The sequence below is a fragment of the Bos taurus genome, chromosome 28 (assembly GCF_002263795.3).
Source record: "Bos taurus isolate L1 Dominette 01449 registration number 42190680 breed Hereford chromosome 28, ARS-UCD2.0, whole genome shotgun sequence".
NCBI classification, from domain to species: Eukaryota; Metazoa; Chordata; class Mammalia; order Artiodactyla; family Bovidae; genus Bos; species Bos taurus.
This window is the reverse complement of record NC_037355.1, coordinates 23085746-23108096: the sequence shown is the minus strand read 5'-3', so window position 1 is coordinate 23108096 and position 22351 is coordinate 23085746. Positions and strand designations below refer to the sequence as shown.

Here is a 22351-nt window from a genome sequence, read left to right as displayed (position 1 = left end):
GACTCTCTGTGACCCCATGGACCGTAGCCCACCAGGCTGCTCTGTCCATGGAACTCTCTAGCAAGAGAACTAGAGTGGGTAGCCATTCCCTTCTGTAGAGGATCTTCCCGATCCAGGGATCAAAACTGGGTCTCCTGCATTGCAGGCAGAGTCTTTACAGTTTGAGACACCAGAGAAGCCCCAATGCAGCTCATGGGGTCGCAAAGAGCTGGACACGATTAGGTGACTGAGCAACATGTTTTCCAGTTAGTTGCCTTATCATTTCCAATATATGCTTGGGATTTTACTGTTTGTATAAAACTTATTTCCACCTTTTATAAGTTCTTTACAAAGCTATCAAAGACCTTTTGGGTTGTGTGACTTTGACATTATAACAAGTGGAAAGTTAATTGAAATTCCCTACTAATTAATACAGTATAAACTAGAATACTTGACTTTACACAGATATAAAAATAACATTTACAGAAGGTGTTAACTGCATTTCAGTCATGCTGTCTACAGGGCTTTTTTCTAAGTAGGTACTATATGGTGAGTGTTGTCTGTAGTGATTATCTAAATCCACAGAAGTTAGTTAACACCAAGTGACACATGGCATTTTTTTTGAAATAGGGTAGATTGCTCATACATCTTATCACTTCTTTATCATCAGTATACTTTCCCTGAAAGTGATCAATCTTTTGAATTAGTTTCCTTTCTACTAAAGGAAATTTTTCTATTATAGTCTCTAATCCAAAGATCGGAGAAGCAATGGCACCCCACTCCAGTACTCTTGCCTGGAAAATCCCATGGATGGAGGAGCTTGGAAGGCTGCATGCAGTCCATGGGGTTGCTGAGGGTCAGACACAACTGAGTGACTTCACTTTCACTTTTCACTTTCATGCATTGGAGAAGGAAATGGCAACCCACTCCAGTGTTCTTGCCTGGAGAATCCCAGGGATGGGGCATCCTGGTGGGCTGCCATCTATGGGGTCGCACAGAGTCGGACATGACTGAAGTGACTCAGCAGCAGTAGCAATCCAAAGGTATAATTTTAAAAATACTTGGCACTCCAGAAAGGCTGGAGTCAATGGGAAAGACATGAATGATCAGCTACAACTAAGACTAACAACCACAGAATAAATTCACAACTCTTTATTTAGTATCTACCATACTAGATACCGGGCTTCCCAGGTGGCGCTAGTGGTAAAGAATCTGCCTGTCAATGCAGGGTATAAAAGAGATGCCAGTTTCCCTGGGTTGGAAAGATCCCCTGGAGAAGGCAATGGCACCCAACACTGGTATTCTTGCCTGGAGAAGCCCATGGACAGAAGAACCTGGCAAGCTACAGTCCATAGGGTCACAAAGAGTCAGACACAACTGAATCGACATACACGCACATATGCTAGATACTATATGTGATACACATACATTAAGAGAGGGCCCAGACCTCATGGAGTTGAAAATATGGTTGGGAAGAGAAGATAAAAACATTAAAATGCAATTATTACATAAGACTGTGAATGTGAACATAACCCAAAGTGAACATCCTTCTTTAGACACACATTAGACACACGTTCTGTAGCTCCTCTTTCTCCATACTTTGTATATAATGTGGATACAGACTTAGTGAATATGAATCAAACTTTATTGTACATTGATAAAATGATTAAATAGTGAGTTTGTTTTATTGATAGGGGCAATACCTCTATAATGTTCTTATATATAAACTAATAATGAATCAAGGATTTTTAAAGAAATGTTTTACTCTTTGTTTAAATAGGCAATATTAAACACTTAAATTTGACATGGGTAATTATTCTTATTTATTTTAAGCATTTTCTTCTATATTTTTAGTATTGATATTTTCTTTTATCCTATTACTATGTGTCTTTTATCTTTCCTACTAATTCTGTCAACTATATATATTTTAGAATATCTTTTTTTCCTTCTTTTTATTTGTTTTAAAATTTTATTTTATTTTTAAACTTTACAATGTTGTATTGGTTTTGCCAAATATTGAAATGAATCCGCCACAGGTATTTCCAAGTAGTGTTTTTTTTTTTTTTTTTTAATCTCAAGCCTTGGTTCTACCTACTGCAAATTTCACACTTGATTCTACTGAACCACTCCATCATTACTGTGGCTTCAAATCTTTTCTTCCTTTTTGTGTGGGCATCTACAGACAAACTGAACCTTTTCTTCTATTTATGCTTTGGTGAGCTCCCACTTTTCATATGGATTCTGCATGGTGGGAAGTTCTATTTATTTATGTATTCATTATAATTCATTATTATTTTTTAGAGAAAAAGACTATCCTTTCTACCAGTGCTATCATGAAGACTGTTACACTGAGAAGCAAGCTGACTTTCCTTTTACTATTTCCATCATTTAAAAGTTAGATTATTGACCATTCTCTCATAATTAATAGAGGCAGCAGTAGTTTCTGTATTTTTTCCTTTTAAATCCATTGCTTCTCAGTGTATTTATGCACATAGATAATATGGTCAGAAAGAAAAATCTGTGCCTTTGAAGACAAAAAATTCTTTATCTGAAAGCTGGGCGAAAAACTGATCTTGTGGAACTTTCACAGAGAGGTGGGATCACATGTTTCAAATAGAAAATATAAGCTATTTTCTTAGGACACTGAGTAGATTAATTCCATGAAAGCAGAGAGTTTTAGAGTGTCAGTATTTGCTGAACGGAGGAAATAGAAAGGAATTGGAGAAGGATAGAGGGAGAAGGAGTAAAAGAAAGAAAGCAAGAAAAGACAACTTGTTTAGAATCTGAAAATGTCTGAAGAGTCTAATTTCTGCTTTTTGGCAGTGAGGAACCTTGCAGTGAGCACTGATGATATTCATGTTACTGTTTTAGACAATGAAGAGGTTTACGATAATAAAGATGTCACGATATGAACTGCTGTCCTACCCTGATAACATCACAGACAGCACAATACCCAAATAAATAATGATTGAACTGAGAAGATGCATTTTATATAAAAGCATGTCAAAGATGTTTGTGGCTTGAAAATATTTGTGACCAGGAGGATTATGTTGCTTGTGGTTGAGAGGGATGCCCATTTTAGAAAAGAATGAAGTATTTTGTTTCAAACAAGATGTAGAAAGACCTAGTTGCTTAGAAATACAGAGATGATGGTTGATATAAAAACCAGTGTAACCATGTGTGCTATTTAATACTACCAATATCCTTAAAAAGAACAAAATTAAAAAAAAATAGAGCAAGAGAAGCATCATTTGCTTACAAATATGATGGAGCAATAAATAAATCTAAAATTATATTTGGAAATTTCCACACACAACGATAATTGGTAGAACATATGAACCAAAAAGAAAAAAGAAATAGTACAGATTCAGATGACTTGATTGACATTGTCATCCAACTTAATCTAACTTGTATAGAACTATCCATTCAAACCAGTAGAATATAGATTATTTTCAAGATACATAGAATATTTACTAAAATAGACCATACTTGAGGCTGTAAAGAAATCTCAATAAATTTAAAATAATTCCCTGGTAGGTTCAGTCAGTTCAGTTCAGTCATTCAGTTGTATTCGACTCTTTGCAACCCCATGGACTGCAGCACCCCAGGCCTCCCTGTCCATCACCGACTCCCAGAGTTTACTCAAACTCAAGTCCATTGAGTCGGTGATGCCATCCAACCATCTCATCCTCTGTCATTGCCTTCTCCTCCTGCCCTCAATCTTTTCCAGCATCAGGGGCTTTTCAAATGAGCCAGTTCTTCACATCAAGTGGCCAAAGTATTGCAGTTTCAGCTTCAAAATCAGCCCTTCCAATGAATATTCAGGACTGATTTCCTTTAGGGTTGATTGGTTGGATCTCCTTGCAGTCCAAGGGACTCTCAGGAGTCTTCTCCAACACCACAGTTCAAAAGCATCAATTCTCTGGCGCTCAGCTTTCTTTATAGTCCAACTCTTACATCTATACATGACTACTGGAAGAACCATAGACTTGACTAGACAGACCTTTGTTGGCAAAGTAACATCTCAGTTTTTTAATATGCTGCCTAGGTTAGTCATAACTTTTCTCCCAAAGAGTAAGCATCTTTTAAATTCATGGCTGCAGTCACCATTTGCAGTGATTTTGGAGTCATGGCTGCAGTCACTATCTGCAGTGATTTTGGAGACCACAAAAAATAAAGTCTATCACTGTTTCCACTGTTTCCCCATCTATTTGCCATGAAGTGATGGGATCCGATGCCATGATCTTAGTTTTCTGAATGTTGAGCTTTAAGCCAACTTTTTCATTCTCCTCTTTCACTTTCATCAAGAGGCTCTTGAGCTCTTCTGCACTTTCTGCCATAAGGGTGGTGTCATCTGCATATCTGAGATTATTGATATTTCTGCTGGAAATCTTGATTCCAGCTTGTGCTTCATCCAGCCCAGCATTTCTCATGATGTACTCTGCATATAAGTTAAATAAGCAGGGGGACAATACACAGCCTTGACATATTCCTTTTCCTATTTGGAACCAGTCTGTTGTTTCATGTCCAGTTCTAACTGTTGCTTCCTGACCTACATACAGATTTCTCAAGAAGCAGGTCATGTGGTCAGATATTCCCATCTCTTTAAGCATTTTCCACAGTTTGTTGTGGTCCACACAGTCAGAGGCTTTGGCATAGTCAATAAAGCAGAAACAGATGTTTTTCTGGAACTCTCTTGCTTTTTTGATGATCCATTGGATGTTGGCAATTTGACCCCTGGTTCCTCTGCCTTTTCTAAATCCAGCTTAAACATCTAGAAGTTCACAGTTCATGTATTACTAAAGCCTGGCTTGGATAATTTTGAACATTACTTTGCTAGCATGTGAGATGAGTACAATTGTGTGGTAGTTTGAGCATTCTTTGGCATTGCCTTTCTTAGGGTTTGGAATGAGAACTACCTTTTCCAGTCCTGTGGCCACTGCTGTTTTCTAAATTGGCTGGCATAATGAGTGCAGCACTTTCATTGCATCATCTTTTAGGATTTGACTTAGCTCACCTGGAATTCCATAACATCCATTAGCTTTGTTCATAGTGATGCTTTCTAAGGCCCACTTGACTTCACATTCCAGGATGTCTGGCTCTAGGTGAGTGATCACACCATCATGATTATCTTGGTCATGAAGATCTTTTTTGTACAGTTCTTCTGTGTTATTCCTGCCACCTCTTCTTAATATCTTCTGCTTCTGTTAGGTCCATACCATTTCTGTCCTTTATCAAGCCCATCTTTGCATGAAATTTTCCCTTGATATTTCTAATTTTCTTGAAGAGATCTCTAGTCTTTCCCATTCTATTGTTTTCCTCTATTTCTTTGCACTGATCACTGAGGAAGGCTTTCTTGTCTCTCCTTGCTATTCTTTGGAACTCTGCATTCAAAGGGGCATATCTTTCCTTTTCTCTTTTGCTTTTCACTTCTCTTCTTTTTGCAGCTATTTGCAAGGCCTCCTCATTGAGCCATTTTGCTTAATTGCATTTCTTTTTCTTGGAGATAGTCTTGCTTCATCTCCTGTACAATGTCACGAACCTCTGTCCATGGTTTATCATGCACTCTGTCTATCAGATCTAGTCCCTTAAATTTCTTAATTTCTTAAATTTCTCACTTCCACTCTATAATCATTAGGGATTTGATTTAAGTCATACTTGAATGATCTAGTGGTTTTCCCTACTTTCTTCAATTTAAGTTTGAATTTGGCAATAGGGAGTTCATGATCTGAGCCACAATCAGCTCCCAGTCTTGTTTTTGCTGACTGTATAGAGCTTCTCCATCTTTGGCTACAAATAACATAATCAATCTGATTTCAGTGTTGACCATCTGGTCCATATGTAGAGTCTTCTCTTGTGTTGTTGAAAGAGGATGTTTGCTATGACCAGTGTGTTCTCTTGGCAAAATTCTATTAGCCTTTGCCCTGTTTCATTCTGTATTCCAAGGCCAAATATTCCTGTTACTCCAAGTGTTTCTTGACTTCCTACTTTTACATTCCAGTCCCCTATAATGAAAAGGACATCTTTTTTGGGGGGTGTTAGTTCTAGAAGGTCTTGTAGGTCTTCATAGAACCATTCAACTTCAGCTTCTTCAGCATTACTGGTCAGGGCATAGACTTGGATTACCAAGATATTGAATGGTTTGCCTTGGAAACAAACAGAGATCATTCTGTCATTTTTGAGATGGCATCCAAGTACTGCATTTCAAACTCTTTTGTTGACTGTCATGGCTAATCCATTTCTTCTAAGGGATTCTTGCCCACAGTAGTAGATATAATGGTCACTTGAGTTAAATTTACCCATTCCAGTCCATTTTATTTTGCTGATTCCTAGAATGTTGACGTTCACTCTTGCCATCTCCTGTTTGACCACTTCCAATTTGCCTTGATTCATGGACCTGACATTCCAAGTTCCTATGCCACATTGCTCTTTACAGCATTGGATCTTGCTTCTATCACCAGTCACATCCACAGCTGGGGGTTGTTTTTGCTTTGGCTCCATCTCTTTATTCTTTCTGGAGTTATTTCTCCACTGATCTCCAGTAGCTTATTGGGCACTTACAGACCTAGGGAATTCATCTTTCAGTGTCTTATCTTTTTGCCTTTTTATATTGTTCATGAGGTTCTGAAGGCAATTTTGTCGGAACTCTCCACCATGTCCCATCCATCTTGGGTGGTCCTACATGGCATGGCTCATAGTTTCATTGAGTTAGAAAAGGCTGTGGTCCCTGTGATTAGATTGGTTAGTTTTCTATGGTAGGTTAGCTGGTAAAGAATTTGTTTGCAATGAGGGAGACCTGGGTTTAATCCCTGGGTTGGGAAGATCCCCTGGAGAAGGGAACAGCTACCCACTCCAGTATTCTGGCCTGGAGAGTACCATGGATATAGGAGCCTGGCAGGCTATGGTTCATGGGGTCACAAAGAGTCAAATACCACTGAGGGACTTTCACTTTCACTGTGTCATACAGAGTATATTTTCTTTTTTAATTTAATTATAATTTTATATTAGAGTGTAGTTGCATTAGTTTCAGGATACAGCAAAGTGATTCAGTTATACGCATTTTTTTTAGATTCATTTCCCATATAGATTATTACAGAATATTGAGTAGAGTTGACTGTGCTATGTATCAGGTCCATGTTGATCATCTACTTTTTATATTGTAGTATGTACGTGTTAATCCCAAACTCCTAACTTATCCCTCCCCTGACATTTTCCCTTTGGTAACCATAAATTTGTTTTGTAGTCTGTGATACTCTTTCTGTTTTGTAAATAAGTTCATTTGTAGCATTTTTTAAGATTCCACATATAAGTGATATCATATAATACTTGTTTTTCTCTGTCTGATTTACTTAATATTGTAACCTCAAGGACCATCTATGTTACTGCAAATGGCATTATTTTATTCTTTTACATGTCTGAGTAATACTCATTGTGTACATGGACTGCATCTTCTTTATCCATTCCTCTGTCGATGGACATTTAGGTTGCTTCTAAGACTTGGCTAGTAAACAGTGCTGCTGTGAACACTAGGGTGTGTCATCTTTTTTGAATTATGATTTTCTCCAGGTATATGTCCAGGAATGGGATTGCTGGATCATATGGTAGTTGTATATTTAGTTTTTAAAGGAACCACCATACTGTTCGGAAGAACCAATATCATCAAAATGATGATATTACTCAAGGCAGTCTTCAGATTCAGTGTGATCCCTATTAATTAAGATAGTGTTGGGTTAAAGTTAGAAAAATAGACCAACAGAAGAGAATAGAATACAGAAATAGATCTATATGTATGTGGACAAAAAAGTGCCAAGACAATTCAGCTGATAAAGGATAATCACGTCAACAAATAGAGCTGGAACAATTGGTTGTTCTCTATATATAATATGAACTTTATGTATCATATTATATAATTTAAATTAAAAAAATGAGCATTTTGTTTTATGCCATTTATAACTCAATAAAGATATTAATAAATAGCTGGAAAGTATAATAAGGGGGCATAAAGAGTACATAACAAATAGAAAAATTGAATTAATTCATTACATCATGTGTTATTAAGGCCTGAGGTATATCTGGCTTCTGCTCTAGCACAAAATAATAATGTATCCTAGATTACAAGTGTAGAATTAGGTAAATAATGTTTCTAAGTTCTGATCTTTGCAAGTTTGAAAAGTACAATTTAAACTAAGGTATATCTTTTCACTGTTGTAATCAAGTTAGGAACATTTGCACATTTAAAATAGAACAAAGTCACTTCCAACATCAAAACCATGTAGAGTTACACTTCCTAACAACCTCCTTACCATTTAGGTATTCGATCCGAGGTCAAACTTTTATCTTGAAAGTAAAATAACATTCTAGGGGTCTTTGTATGTAATATTTCTTTCCATCATAACTTTTCAATGGGATTTTGTGGTCATTCATAGACTGTTTAACTTAAAATTCCCAACCTTCTGTACGTTATCTAAGAGACATTATTCAAGGTCTCTAAGCCCAAGCTTGCCCAGTCTTGTGTGTGTTATTGTCAAGTGTCTAACTTGCTTCTGACATGGTTACCTTCAGCCTGGCCGCATAACCTTGCTGACTCAGTCTTTACTCGCTGTAGCTTCTCTAGCACTGCTGCAGGAAACATCGATAGCTTCCAGTGTAGATCACTAAGATATGGGTCTTTGTTTAATGAAGATGTGGAATAGAGATAACCTGGAATAGTCTTCCATGCTGACACTAATTCGAGCCTGTAACTTGGTTTCATGCCCACTGTGTCATTAAAAGAGATTTAAGATATTTGGCAAAACTAATACAATTATGTAAATTTTAAAAATAAAATAAAATTAGAAAAAAAAAAAAAGAGATTTAAGAGTGGCTGATGTTTTGTGAATGGGTTTTGGGCTATAATTTTATCATGACCCTGTTAGATTTCCTTTAGGCCACAACAGAGGAACAGCTATTGGATTAAAACTGATGTTCTTATTTGTTGAGTAAAGAAATAATCATCTACCAAAGCTTTAACCATTCTGGTATTAATACTACCTACCGCATCATAGTATATTATCCAATACTATTTTAGAAATTATTCTTTTCATTTTTTAAGCTTGAGAGGAATATTTGGAATCAGCTGAATTTCCTCTGCCTTCAAATCCTTCTAAATATATTCTTCTGGTTTAATTAGTTCCTACTCTTTCTTTCATCTTCCACTTCAGTTGAGAGACGGTGTAGTTCAGTGTTAAACACAGAGACCTGAGTCAGACTGCTGGTGCTCAGATAGTTGCTCTTCCAGCTGCTGCTGCTGCTAAGTCGCTTCAGTCGTGTCTGACTCTGTGCGACCCCATAGACGGCAGCCCACCAGGCTCTTCTGTCCATGGGATTCTCCAGGCAAGAACACTGGAGTGGGCTGCCGTTTCCTCCTCCAATGCATGAAAGTGAAAATTCAAAGTGAAGTCGCTCAGTTGTGTCCGACTCTTAGCGACCCCATGGACTACAGCCTACTAGGCTCCTCCATCCTTGGGATTTTCCAGGCAAGAGTACTGGAGTGGAGTGCCATTGCCTTCTCCAAGGGTACTGGAGTGGGGTGCCATTGCTCTTCCAGCTACAAAACCATAACTCTCATCAGGGTACTGAACCTCTTCATGCCTCAGTATTTTATATATAAAATTTAGTAGTAAATGTATAAATCAGATGTTGTTGGAAGAATATGTAAAGCACTTTGATTGAGGCCTGGTTCAGAGTAGCATGAATAAATTTGGGGAAAGAACAGGTATTGGTTTTATTTATTTAAAAAAAAATTATAGAATTACCTGCATGAAATAGAGATGGACCAGAGTTTATTGCATATGTGATTGTATGTGTATGTATGTATAATTGTTGTTTAGTCGCCAAGTTGTGTCTGACTCTTTGTGACCCTATGGTCTGTAGCCCACTAGACTCCTCTTTCCATGGGATTTCCCAGGCAAGCATACTGGAGTAGGTTGTCATTTCCTTCTCCAGGGCATCTTCCCAAACCAGGGATTGAACCTATGTCTCCTCCTTGGCAGGCGGATTCTTCCACTGAGCCACATTGGAAGCTTGTGTGTATAATACGTATATTTAAACATACATGTATTATCTGTATGGGCTTCCCAGTTGGTGCTAATGGTAAAAAACCCACCTATCAATACATATATGGACACACATAACATACATGTGAAAATTGAAGTATATAGTCTGCTACTCAAGCTAGTCTATTTTATTTGATTTCAAAACAAATGAAATTCACAAAATGGTCCAATAGAATAAAGTGCTTTTATCAGCGTCCTTATATCTCAGTATTCTCAGACATCAATTCATAGCTTGAAACACAAAGCTTGATGAGTTTCTTGGATGTTTTCCTTTGTCTCTTGTGCTTTTTCTTTGTAGTTAGTGTAATCATGCATTTAATGCAATGGCCCTATCTCTAAGTTTCTGGCTCCCGCATTTTCTCTCTCAGTAATATAAGTTTTAAGGCCTGATATCAATGCATATCTATTTGTTAGTTCAGAGTTTCACTTTGTAAGAAGATTTTGTGTCTTTGGTGATTTTTTTTTTTTTTGCTTCTGGACAATTTCTTCTATTACTTCAGTACTTCTTTATCTTCTGAGTGTGATACAGTTGTGATATTGATGAGAATTATGAATCTGAAGCAAGAATGTACACACTCCACTACCACATGAAATGCAAGTTAGTTTTTTTATAATAATCAGGCTGTAGGCATTTTAGATGTCATGTCTAATGCCATCTCCAGGTATCTTAGGTAGGTGATAGATGGAAGGGTTAAGGACATACACATTATGAGACTGAATTAAGTGTTTGGCTAAATATGTCAAAAGTACAAAGTCTTATCAGAAGTGTAACGTCTGTGTGAACAGCAGCACTTCGTTGTTTCTCAGTGTAGCTGCCTGTGGCACTTATAAGAAAAATACCTCATCAGACATGGAAAGCTCAATTCTTACTAGTCATTTCTGCATGTGGCATCACATCTGGAAGATTTTTACATTAAGAAGATATGTGAATCTGTTTAGAGAATGTTTACAAATACCAAGTTGTGGTTATTTAAAAAATTATCTTTAAGATCTCATTCAGAGACATAAGTAAAAGGCAGAGCTGGCCTCTATATATCCCTGGAATGTTTTTGCTTCTGCTGCTGTTTGCAGACTTTTCAATATCAGAAGACCCATTTCCTTGTAATGGTAGTCAAAATAGTCACCTGAAACTCCACAATATGTTATGGTTCTAAAAGAATAAACATTTTATATAAATAAAAACATCATTTTAAATGACCATTGACTTGAGCCAGTCTAGCAATGTTTATGTTGTGATTGAAACCAAAGATCCATGATACATTAGCAGAGTTTTTATAAGCAGTTCTCTTGCGCAGTTTAATTTATTGCTAATAATATCTGTTCATAAACTTTTGAAAGGTACTTCAAATAGGTGGTCTCAGGACAATATCTTTTCATTTCCTGGGAATGCAACTTTAAAAAATTAATGTTTTAATTGATACTCATTGAAATTCATAGAGGAGCTTATTGGGCATTTTTAAAGCTTGTGATGGTTAGAAATACTGCAGTTCCAAGCTATCAGCTATAATATACTACTTCTTGCCATTTTTTCTGAAACTACTCCTTTGAAGTAGTTTTATGGGGTTTGATAAACCTATATTCTCATTCTCTCTCTCTCTCTCTCTCTCTACACACACACACACACACACACACACAAATATATATATATATACATACACACATATACATACACATGGAATCTATCCATTCTATGTATGGTTATTTGTATACATAACTTTTTCTCAAGACTAATTTATTTGGGAGAATATGTGTGTGTGTATCTGTATACACATCTATTTTCCTAACATCTATTATTTCCATATTCCAATACCATTTCCTCAAATTTCTGTCTGACTAATGAAGTTAAGTTTCTGCCTTCTGATGTTTATATATGTTGCATTCTGTATTTCTGTATTTTACACATAATTTCTTTTCTAAATGTAGTGAATCAGCGAATGAAATCTCAAGTTTTCTGTTATATGGAAATATAGCTGTCTTGGAAAGTTGAACGTTAAAAATCACTGAGAATTTGTAGTTGAATTGACCTAAGCAGAGAGAAATCTGACCCACAAAGAACACTTTACATGACTAAGAGGTTGTTTTATCATTCCAGCTAGAATTAGTAATATTTTCCCCTATCACGATTTCTTTTGCCCAAAGGAATATCCCTAAAATTTCACTTGGTAATGGGATCATAGCAGGGAGTAACTTAACAATTGGGAAAATAAGTTAGTTAGCCTTAGAGGCGTTCTCATATTTATTACATCATTATGTACCAAGAGGTTTTATGACATATTATTTAAATACATATTGCCAGCCTGGAGGTTTAAACAGTGGATAGTCTATAATGAGATATTATATATTCAACTTTTCTGTCTCCTCCTGACATTAGTATATGCCTATCAGAAAGACTGGAAAGTGATGTAGCAGATAACGTTTCTTTATTATAAAAAAGAAATCTGTTCTTGAAATACTGATGGCATCTTAAAGAAAGTTAGAAAACTCACCAAATATTGCTTTTTGCAGTTAAAAGTTGTGTTGGTTTTCTGCTAAAAGGAGGATTTTTCATTTTGATATATTTTGCCTTGTTGTAGCTGACATTTCAACAGTGTTTCATATCTATTAATTTTCTATAAGATGTAGTTCAGAAGTGGCCATATTTTATATAAGTGTTAGTGCCATCCCAACTTCTCAATGACCTGGAGTTCTGGCAAAGATACTGCTCTATTTGGGAATAAGGATTCTTGAAACCTAATTAGAAAGATGTATTTTTATTCTCTCCACGCCCCTCCCTACTTCTCTTTCACATTTTTGAATGGGCCATACTATCATCATTCATTTTGAACTATGCAGAAAAGACCTCAGGATTTGCATAGTGCTGGTCCTCTTGAGCATTGGAAACCCCGCTTGTATAATCACACTATCAATTAGCCATGACTTTTTAAGCACAAATACAGTTTTTAAGATCAGATGAGCCAATAACAATATTAAAGGAAAAATGCCTTTTTTGCCTTCCATGTTTTTCTGTCTCAGTGCATTTGTGATAGGATCACTTCTTTCTTTGCAACAAATTCTGGAAATGAGTTTTAAGTATAGAACCAGTCTCAACCAACTTCTAGGCTTCCGGGTTAAGCTATACCTGTTCCTACTTGTATCACAGAGGCTATATGATGAATAATAATGGATTATACACATTGTGTTAGCAATCTGAACATTACATATACTTTCTCATTCCATTTAACTTTATTTGAACCTCTCATTTCCCCTGGGAAATAGAAATTTCTTTTTCCACTTTAGAGATAAGGGAACTAAGGTCTAATTTTCAGCGGAGAGAAAACTAATACTCGGCTTTGCCCAGGGAAACACATGTTCCCCAATTAGCAGGACCCAGGTTTGCCTGATCCCAAAGAGTCCCAGCCTTGCTTGATCTCCTTTCCAGCCACAATGCCAAGGAGGTGGAAATCAACCATGCGTGTACCTGCACTTCCCTTTAAGGGAAGAACAGATGATATGTCCAACATTACATAGAAATCTCTTTAATATACTCTGGAAGGAAAAGAAAACCATTAAAATATCTCTGGCATTTTTTTCAATGACATTGAGGTATCATAACATTTTGGGATAAAAACTAGTCAATTTCTTTAGGTGCCATAGACCCTTCAATGGTTGTATATATTGTGGTTAGTAAATAGCCAAATGTGTTTGTTTGTTTTTTTTTTGCTTCAGTTCAAAATAAAATCACTTCAGTGAAGAAATGCCATAATGGAACAATCAGTGTACATTAATAATGAATAAATTCTTAAAGGAATTTTTAAAAAGTACAGAAGGAAATACCAGATTTAAAAGTAGCATTTCCTGTTTGTTGGCGATAGTAATAAGAACTTATTCTTTCCTTTTTGCTCTCAATGTCCATTGTGCTTTGCCTCTTTGCGATCCTTTGAAATTCATACTTGTAGATTATGGAATGTTATTGCTTTATAGACTAAGCAAATGATGACCTGTGGTGCCCAGTCCACCTGTTTTTCTATGTATCACAACCTGAGAATGGTTCTAATATATTTTTAAATGGTTGAAAAACATCTAAAGAGTAATACTTTGTGACATAAAAATTATATGAAATTCAAAATTCAATACCATCGTGAAATAAAGTTTGATTACAATGCAACCTATACCCAAGTCCCTCCTACAGTCTATTTCTGGAGACACTGATGAACCCTCACGGTTGCATTCAACATGTGACTATGCACATATCTGCACACTTTCATCTGAACATGTATTTTCACATACAGACATACATGCACACCTTGTGTTCCCTCATTTGGAAGAATGTTTTGTAAAGCCTTTTAAAACAAAAAGAAAGAAAGAAAGCCTTTTAAGACCCTTTTCTAGAAAAATTTTCCTTTGTATAATACTCATTAGCCTTGTCCTTTAATACACTACAACTTCTTGCTTTCTCCATTCTTCTACTTTTTATTTTCAATTTCCCCAAATTTTAAAACAATGGTAAAGAAATGCAGCGGAGAAGGCAATGGCACCCCACTCCAGTACTCTTGCTTGGAAAATCCCATGGACGAAGGAGCCTGTTAGGCTGCAATCCATGGGGTCGCTAAGAGTTGGACACGACTGAGCGACTTCATTTTCACTTTTCACTTTCATGCATTGGAGAAGGAAATGGCAGCCCACTCCAGTGTTCTTGCCTGGAGAATCCCAGGGACGGGGGAGCCTGGTGGGCTGCCATCTATGGGGTCACACAGAGTCAGAAATGACTGAAGTGACTTAGCATAGCAAAGAAATGCATATTTGTAGAATTTTTGCCTTCTCTGTGTCCTTTCCACAGTTTGTCTTCCTTATATGTCAACTCTGCATTGAAAAGTCAACCAACTGCTGATGAAAAATATTTTTAAAAATCCAGAACGTTCCAGAAAGCAAAATTTGAATTTGTTGCATGCTGGAAACTATTTGTATAACATTTTCATTGTATTACATATTATAAGTAATCTGGAGATAAATTAAAATATACAGTAGGGTATTTTAAATTTACAGGAGGATGTGTATAGATTATTAACAAATACTAAAAGATTTTATACCCACTCCAGTGTTCTTGCCTGGAGAATCCCAGGGTCGGGGGACCCTGGTGGGCTGCCGTCTATGGGGTCGCACAGAGTCGGACACGACTGAAGCGACTTAGCAGTAGCAGCAGCAAACAATTTTATATAGGGAACTTGAGCATCCTCAGATTTTGGTATTTGCTGAGACCCTGGAACCAGTCCCCTGTGGATACTGAGAGATCACTGTTTTGTGTTTCTGAAACTAGGTCATGAATAGTGGTAATATGTAAAACCCCAGTACTTCTCAGTTTTCCTCTTTCTCATATAGGCTGTTACGTTCTCCTTGTTGGTTGTCTCCCTACCTTTTGACAACAGCAGTTATGGTCTTATTGTCTTATTTGTTGACTCCACTTGTTATTTATGATTTTGAAACTTATCAAACTCCTTGCAAGGAAGTAAGGTGTCATTCATTATCATTTATATGTCTAAGAGTTTGAGATGTCTAAATTTATTCAAGCTGCTCCAAGGACACTTGGACCTTGGGAAGACTAGCCACAGTAATTTATTAATAATATGATCTAACTCATGTCACATCTTTAAATTTTCTTTCCCTATGATACTAATGGCAAGTGAGTTTAGCAAATAACTAGAACCATTATTCTAAAAGTCTATTTAAATCCCATTCAGTAAAAGTGATTATGAAATGGTAAAAATACTTGAAATGGACCCTATACATGGCAATTTCTCATGGACTAATTCTTTCCTTTGAGTCCCCAGTTTTGGAGAGGACTTTCTGTGATAATTGTCTAAGCCAAAAAAGAGGGGAAGAAAAGCCTTTAAAAGGGAATTTTTTCCCCCAGTAACAACTGATTTACTGCTGTGTGCCAAGCAGTAATACTCTTCTAAGTATTAAAGGATACCACAAAACAGGCATTTAGCTCCTGCTATTATAAAGCTTTCATCTTATAAAATGCAGGCAGACAGTAAAGTAAGAAGATAAGTGAGCAAGCAAGCTTCTGGCAGGATGGGAGATCAGGTAGGGGAGGTGATAGGAAGTAGCTATTGAATAGGTTACTCTAGATAGTTTCGAGGAGCACCTCCTTGAGGAGGTGACATTTGCTGTGAGACCTTACTGATGAGAAGAAGCTAGTCATGGGGCAGTTAGGAGAGGAAAGCAATTTCAGGGAGAAGGAACTGCCCATGCAAAACTTGTAGAGGATGAGTTCAAACATAAGTTTGGCTATCATGAGAGCAGATGGGTAATGATGAAGGAAGTAGGTAGGGGAGATACTTAGGTTTTAGTATGGGAAACTCTTGGTTGGTTTTTGAGCAGAGGGATGACATGGTGTGATGACACCCATGGAAATGCTGTTTTATCTTCATACAGATGTATAAGAGACACTTCTTCAATTCTACCGCCTTGTAAGCTCTGCTCCATTTTGGGCCTTTCTACCAGAGATAAGATCAAAAAGCAGTTGTGGGAATCTTCTTTTAAATCCCATAAGTATTTTTGTTTGTTTTATTCTACTAATTTTTTTCCCTAGCATATTTTACCCCCTGAACAGCTACTTAGTTTATGTTTGACAAAAGTCTCTCTTCCTTACCCCTTCCAACCTGAACAAAATTAAAAACTCTAACACATTTAGGAAAGGTATCCTTCAGACCCTTTAGCATAATTGGCCTCAATTTAATTTTTTCAAACTTCCACTAGTCATAAAATATGTGAAATCTCCAAAGTATGAAATGCAGAGTTGAGAGATGGAGAGAAACCAAGTACCAAGGATGCCATTTGAGTCTGTGGAAACAAACTGAAAGAAATGACTGAGAGTTTATGGAAGACAAACCAATAAATCCCTTTATTAATGTCAGCGAGTTTGAGTTAGTTTTTTTGTCATAAAACAAATCACAATAACTGAGATAAAAAATTGTGAAATATAAACTGCTGTGTCCTATATGTAGGCTTTCTGGATGGCTCAGTGGTAAAGAATCTGCCTGCCAAACAGGAGACATAGGTTGGATCCCTGGGTCCAGAAGATCCCCTGGAGAAGGAAATAGCAAACCACTCCAGTAATCTTGCCTGAGTAATCTCATGGACAGTGGGGCCTGGTGGGCTAAACACCATGGGGACAAAAAAAGTGTCAGACATGACTTAGCAATTCAGTTCAGTTTAGTTGCTCAGTCACGTCTGACTCTTTGCAACCCCATGAATCGCAGCACGCCAGGCCTCCCTGTCCATCACCAACTCCTGGAGCTCACTCAAACTCATGTCCATCAAGTAGGTGATGCCTTCAAATCATCTCATCCTCTGTTGTCCCCTTCTCCTCCTGTCCCCAATCCCTCCCAGCACCAGGGTCTTTTCCAATGAGTCAACTCTTTGCATGAGGTGGCCAAAGTATTGGAGTTTCAGCTTCAGCATCAGTCATTCCAATGAACACTCAGGACTGGTCTCCTTTAGGATGGACTGGTTGGATCTCCTTGCAGTCCAAGGGACTCTCAAGAGTCTTCTCCAACACCACAGTTCAAAAGCATCAATTCTTCAGCACTCAGCTTTCTTCACAGTCCAACTCTCACATCCATATATGACCACTGGGAAAACCATAGCCTTGACTAGATGGACCTTTAAATAGTAGCAAATATCCTACATGCAGATTAAAAGATTTTTGAGATTAAAGTTTCATAAAATTGTAAAAATTCAGACTTGGGAGAGATTTTGTACTTTCCATGATTTTCAGTTAGGTGAGTGAAGAATCAGTGAGGCTGAGTAATTTTCATAACATCTTAGAAACAGCCAAGGTGAGCAGGAGAATCTGGTATCATGACTTCTAGTTCTGTGCTGCTTCCAGTACTCCATGCTTTAATTTTGGTTAAAAGATAAATCTGTGGATATATACAAGTTGTTCTTGGTCTGGGTTAACCTCAACTTTGGCCTCATTTGCGGTGGCCAAACTAAAAAACACAATTCTTGTAAGAATGTCTTATTTTAAGCCCTTCCTGTCTTCCATCTGAATATTTCATTTAGAAAGTTTTCATTTTTACATGTACCAAACATAATAATTCAAACCAACAGTTTGCAAAACATGATAGAAAATAGCCATGATATATTAAAAACATTATAGCCATGATAGAAAATCTATGAACTACATCTAGATTATTGCTTTTTTTTTCACTTTTTTAAAGTAAATGCCAACAGAGATTACAAAGTAAAAGTTTTTAGAATTGTCACAACAAATTTAATCCTATATATTTACTGATAAATTACATTTCATTTTTAAAAAATTTCTGTATGTGGTTAATCAGATAAACTTTAGTTACAAGAAGCAAGGGAATGCTTTGTAATATGTGCCCTGATTCTGATATTGTTCATATAATATCATTCTAAGTTTTTGAGAATACAAATTCAGTTCTTGTTTTAGAATGATTTGTCAGTCACGCAGGCTGTTTTATGTTTATGATGAACAGGAATCGGCTTAGAAACGGCATCAGGAAATTAAATAAATAAAATAAAACAAAAAAAAATAAAGAAAGAAAGAAAGAAAAAAAGAAACAGCATCAGGAGACCTGAGATTTAGATCTGATTCACGACATAACCTTGACTCTTAGCTGCCTCATCTCACTGACAAATTCAGAGATGAACTCTCCGGCATTCACATTCTATTTTCAGCATTAAGAGCACAATGAGCCTCCAGAATTGGGCTTATGTGTTTTTCACTTTATTTCAGACTTCCAAGGAATGTTTATAGATAACATCCCTGAAGAAGAAAAATCTTAATTTATCTCCTACAAGTTTTTATCAGAAAAGTTTAATAATCTCATTGTATTTTGTAACTCTTTTGAAAGTTTAGGGAGATTGTGTGTTTTTGGCATTCATTACAAGAAAGCCACTAAATGCTAATTAATTGGGGAACAAAAACTACTGAAAAAGAAAGCACTATGACTATTATACACATGAATCTTTTTTTTTTTTTTTTTGCCATGTGCTTTATAATTAAAACAAAACCCAGAAGAGAAGCAAGAACAATACTATTAATAACATTTTCATGTTTTTCATTCTGAGAATGACTAAGTCTCTATTTATCCCACATTATAATTTTGGGGGTACTTTCAACTTAGAACATAGTTTCTCAGTCTTGATACTATTGACTTTTGGGCCAGATAACTCTTTGTTGTGGGGGAATATTCTATGCGTTGCAGGACATTTAGCAGCATCCTTGGCCTCTATCCACTAGATGCCAGTAGCATCATCCTCCTTCTATCATGACAATTTAAATAAGCCAAATATTCCTGGTAAAACTGCCTCCCCAACCCCAACTGAGAAGTATAAAACTGGCGCAAAATCAGAGAGGTCAATTTATTTTATGGCAAATCATTAACACAGTTGTTTTTAGGAGCTATGCCTTATACCTCCAGTTCTCCAAATTAACTTTGCCATTGAACAAAGCTCCACCATTTTTTTTTTCTTTTTTTGGTGTATGTTGGATCACTATGTATGTTTTAGTTATTGTTATCCTTTATTTAAAAATGTCGCCTTCTCCTAGCTACCCTATCTTTGTCATATAGTGAGGATTTTGACTGATTATCATTGCCTTGAGGGTATCCTAAATCCCATTGCCTACCCCACATTCTCTGTCTTTGTTCAAAGCAGCACAAAATGTAAAAGGATTGCTTTTGTTTACATCAGGCTGTCATTCTAGCTTTCATATAGTGCAACGATTCAGCAGTTCCCTCAAACTTGAATGAGTTGTGCTTGAAAGAAAAAAATATGCTCTCATAGTATTATGCTTATTAAAAGTATTAAAGCTTTGATGGAGCATTCCCATGGTGATGTCTTCCCCAGCACATTACTGCATTCAAGCAAATATATTTGCCCGTCAAATATTAAATATGGAAAAGATCTGCAGTGTCATTAGGTTCACTTTGCTCCCGCTGAAGCATTGCTTCTCCATAATGCATGCTGGCCGACCGTTCCCAGTCCAATTTAAACTCTAAGTAATGACTGTGTATTTCCACTTCCTTTGGGAAAGTGTTACAAAGTTTAATTTACTATTTCCTAATCACTTGTAATAGTATTGGTAGTTAATGTTCTAGAATTTTGATAGTGGAATTTTCTGCTAATCTATTTTTCTCTCAGAGGTGAAAATTTTAACATCAGCAGGTTTTTTATACATATCAGCCTTATTTCCTAAGATTATGAAATGCATCTAAAGTTTTGCCATTTCTAGTCAACTGTAATCTTTTCCTCCACACAGTTGTTTGAAAAGATTTGAAAGCCTTATGCTTGATGGTAACTTACACTTCAAAGAATTGTGCTTAAACTACCTTACTTTTTTACAAGGTCACTTTGCAAGTAAGCAGGCCAGCCACAGCTTTGTCTGATACATGAGTACTTGGGGGCTTATCAGCATTAAATAACTTCTAAGTCAGTGATATTTACATAGCTCTTTAAGAATTGGAGATGATTGACCTACACTCCTGATCTCATTTGCTCCACAGCTCTATGAAGAAAGCAAGAGAGGTATTCTTATGCCCCCATTTTTCAGAAAAGGCAAAGAAAATTGAGGCACGGAAGTGAGAAGTGACAGAGCAAGTGAATGATGGCATCAATTTAGATCTTTGGCCTTGTATTTCGATGTATTCTTTTATTTTGCATTCCTCTGTCTTATGTTGTGCTGTGCTTAGTCATTCAGTCGTGTCGGACTCTTTGTAACTCCATGGACTGTAGCCCACCAGGCTCCTCTGTCCATGGGGATTCTCCAGGCAAGAGTACTGGAGTGGGTTGCCATACCCTACTCCAGGGGATCTTCCCAAGCCAGGGATCAAACCCAGGTCTCCCACATTGCAGGCAAATTGTTTACCATCTGAGCCATGAGGGACTTGCATAATGATTTGCCTCTTTCTTTTATTATTGAAAAGGCTTCGCCATGCAGATGCTGGAGAATGAGAATTTCACCTGGATTCATAGATAGCAACATTCAATGATTTAGCAAAATAATCTCCTGAGAAAATAATATACTCAACTCTATTTGTTTTTTGCATACAAAGTATTTAGTATTTGATTTATTTTTGTACACTTTTCTTCTTTCCCATTCCCCCTTCTATCCATATTTTATTCTGTGACCATACAGAGCCTCACTTTTGAGGAAATAGCCTCTGTATTTCTTCTGTATTAATTTTTACTTAATAACATTTATTTTTTTGCTTTAATTCATATACATGTGCATTATATTGTTTTTTAGTCACTAAGTCTCTTCCAACTATTGGCAAACATTCAAACTTATTTAGAACGTTGGGTTGCCTAGTTAAATGAAACTACAGCACATTATGTCCTTATTTATCTTTTACCAGCTGAAAATGATAAAACTCCCTGTACTACAAGAGCCTGAGGTGATCGAGAAGGAATGTAGTAACCAACCGCTTTATTTAAGCCAGGGCACCAGTAGTAATCTTTTCTTTTGACTATGATTTTTTAGATACATTTATTTTCAAACCACCTATCTCAGTCTGAGGGAAATCCCAATCTGACTTTTGTAAAGGTCAGTGAAGCTTTGTTAGATTTCCTTTTCTAGAATATATATTCCTATTTGGAGAATAATGATTGGTTTGTGATTTGGATTCCCAGGCATTTGCTGTGAATTTGTTGGAATTTAGAGCTGCTAAGATCAGGTCCAAGTGAGTTGAAGCTGTGTGTGTGTGTGTATGTGTATGTGTATGTGTGTGTGTGTGTGTGTGCTCAGTCGTGTCCTACTCTTTGGACCCCACATGGACTGTAGCCCGCCTGACTCCTCTGTCCGTGGAATTTTCCAGGAAAGAATACTGGAGCGGGTTGCTGTTCCTACTCCAGGGGAATCTTTCTGACCCAGGGATCAAACCCGTGTCTCTTGGGTCTCCTGGATTGGCAGGGGGATTCTTTACCACTGTTCCACCTGGAAAGCCCGAGCTGAAGCCGGGCAGTTCTCTAATGGTGACTTCAGCATATAGGTGGTGAAATGAGACAGGATAACATGCTGTTGCTCCCCAAGGCCTCATATGGGGGAAACTGTTTCTCTTATAGACAAGTGGTAATTTTTAAAAAAAATCACTCAAACATAACATCTGACATATCAATCAATCAATATATATCCAATATATATCCACCCTAGTTGCGGTGAAAATCATTTCATCAATTAAGTTGCACTGAATTTATGTTGGCCACCTCACGTGAAGAGTTGACTCATTGGAAAAGACTCTGATGCTGGGAGGGATTGGGGGCAGGAG

The 22351-nt window shown here is 36.9% G+C and overlaps 1 protein-coding gene across 5 annotated transcripts in view; it reads left to right on the top strand.

Annotated features, from left to right (window-relative positions):
* The window catches only part of CTNNA3 (catenin alpha 3), a 1905103-nt gene that overhangs the window by 1071696 nt on the left and 811056 nt on the right, over positions 1–22351 (top strand).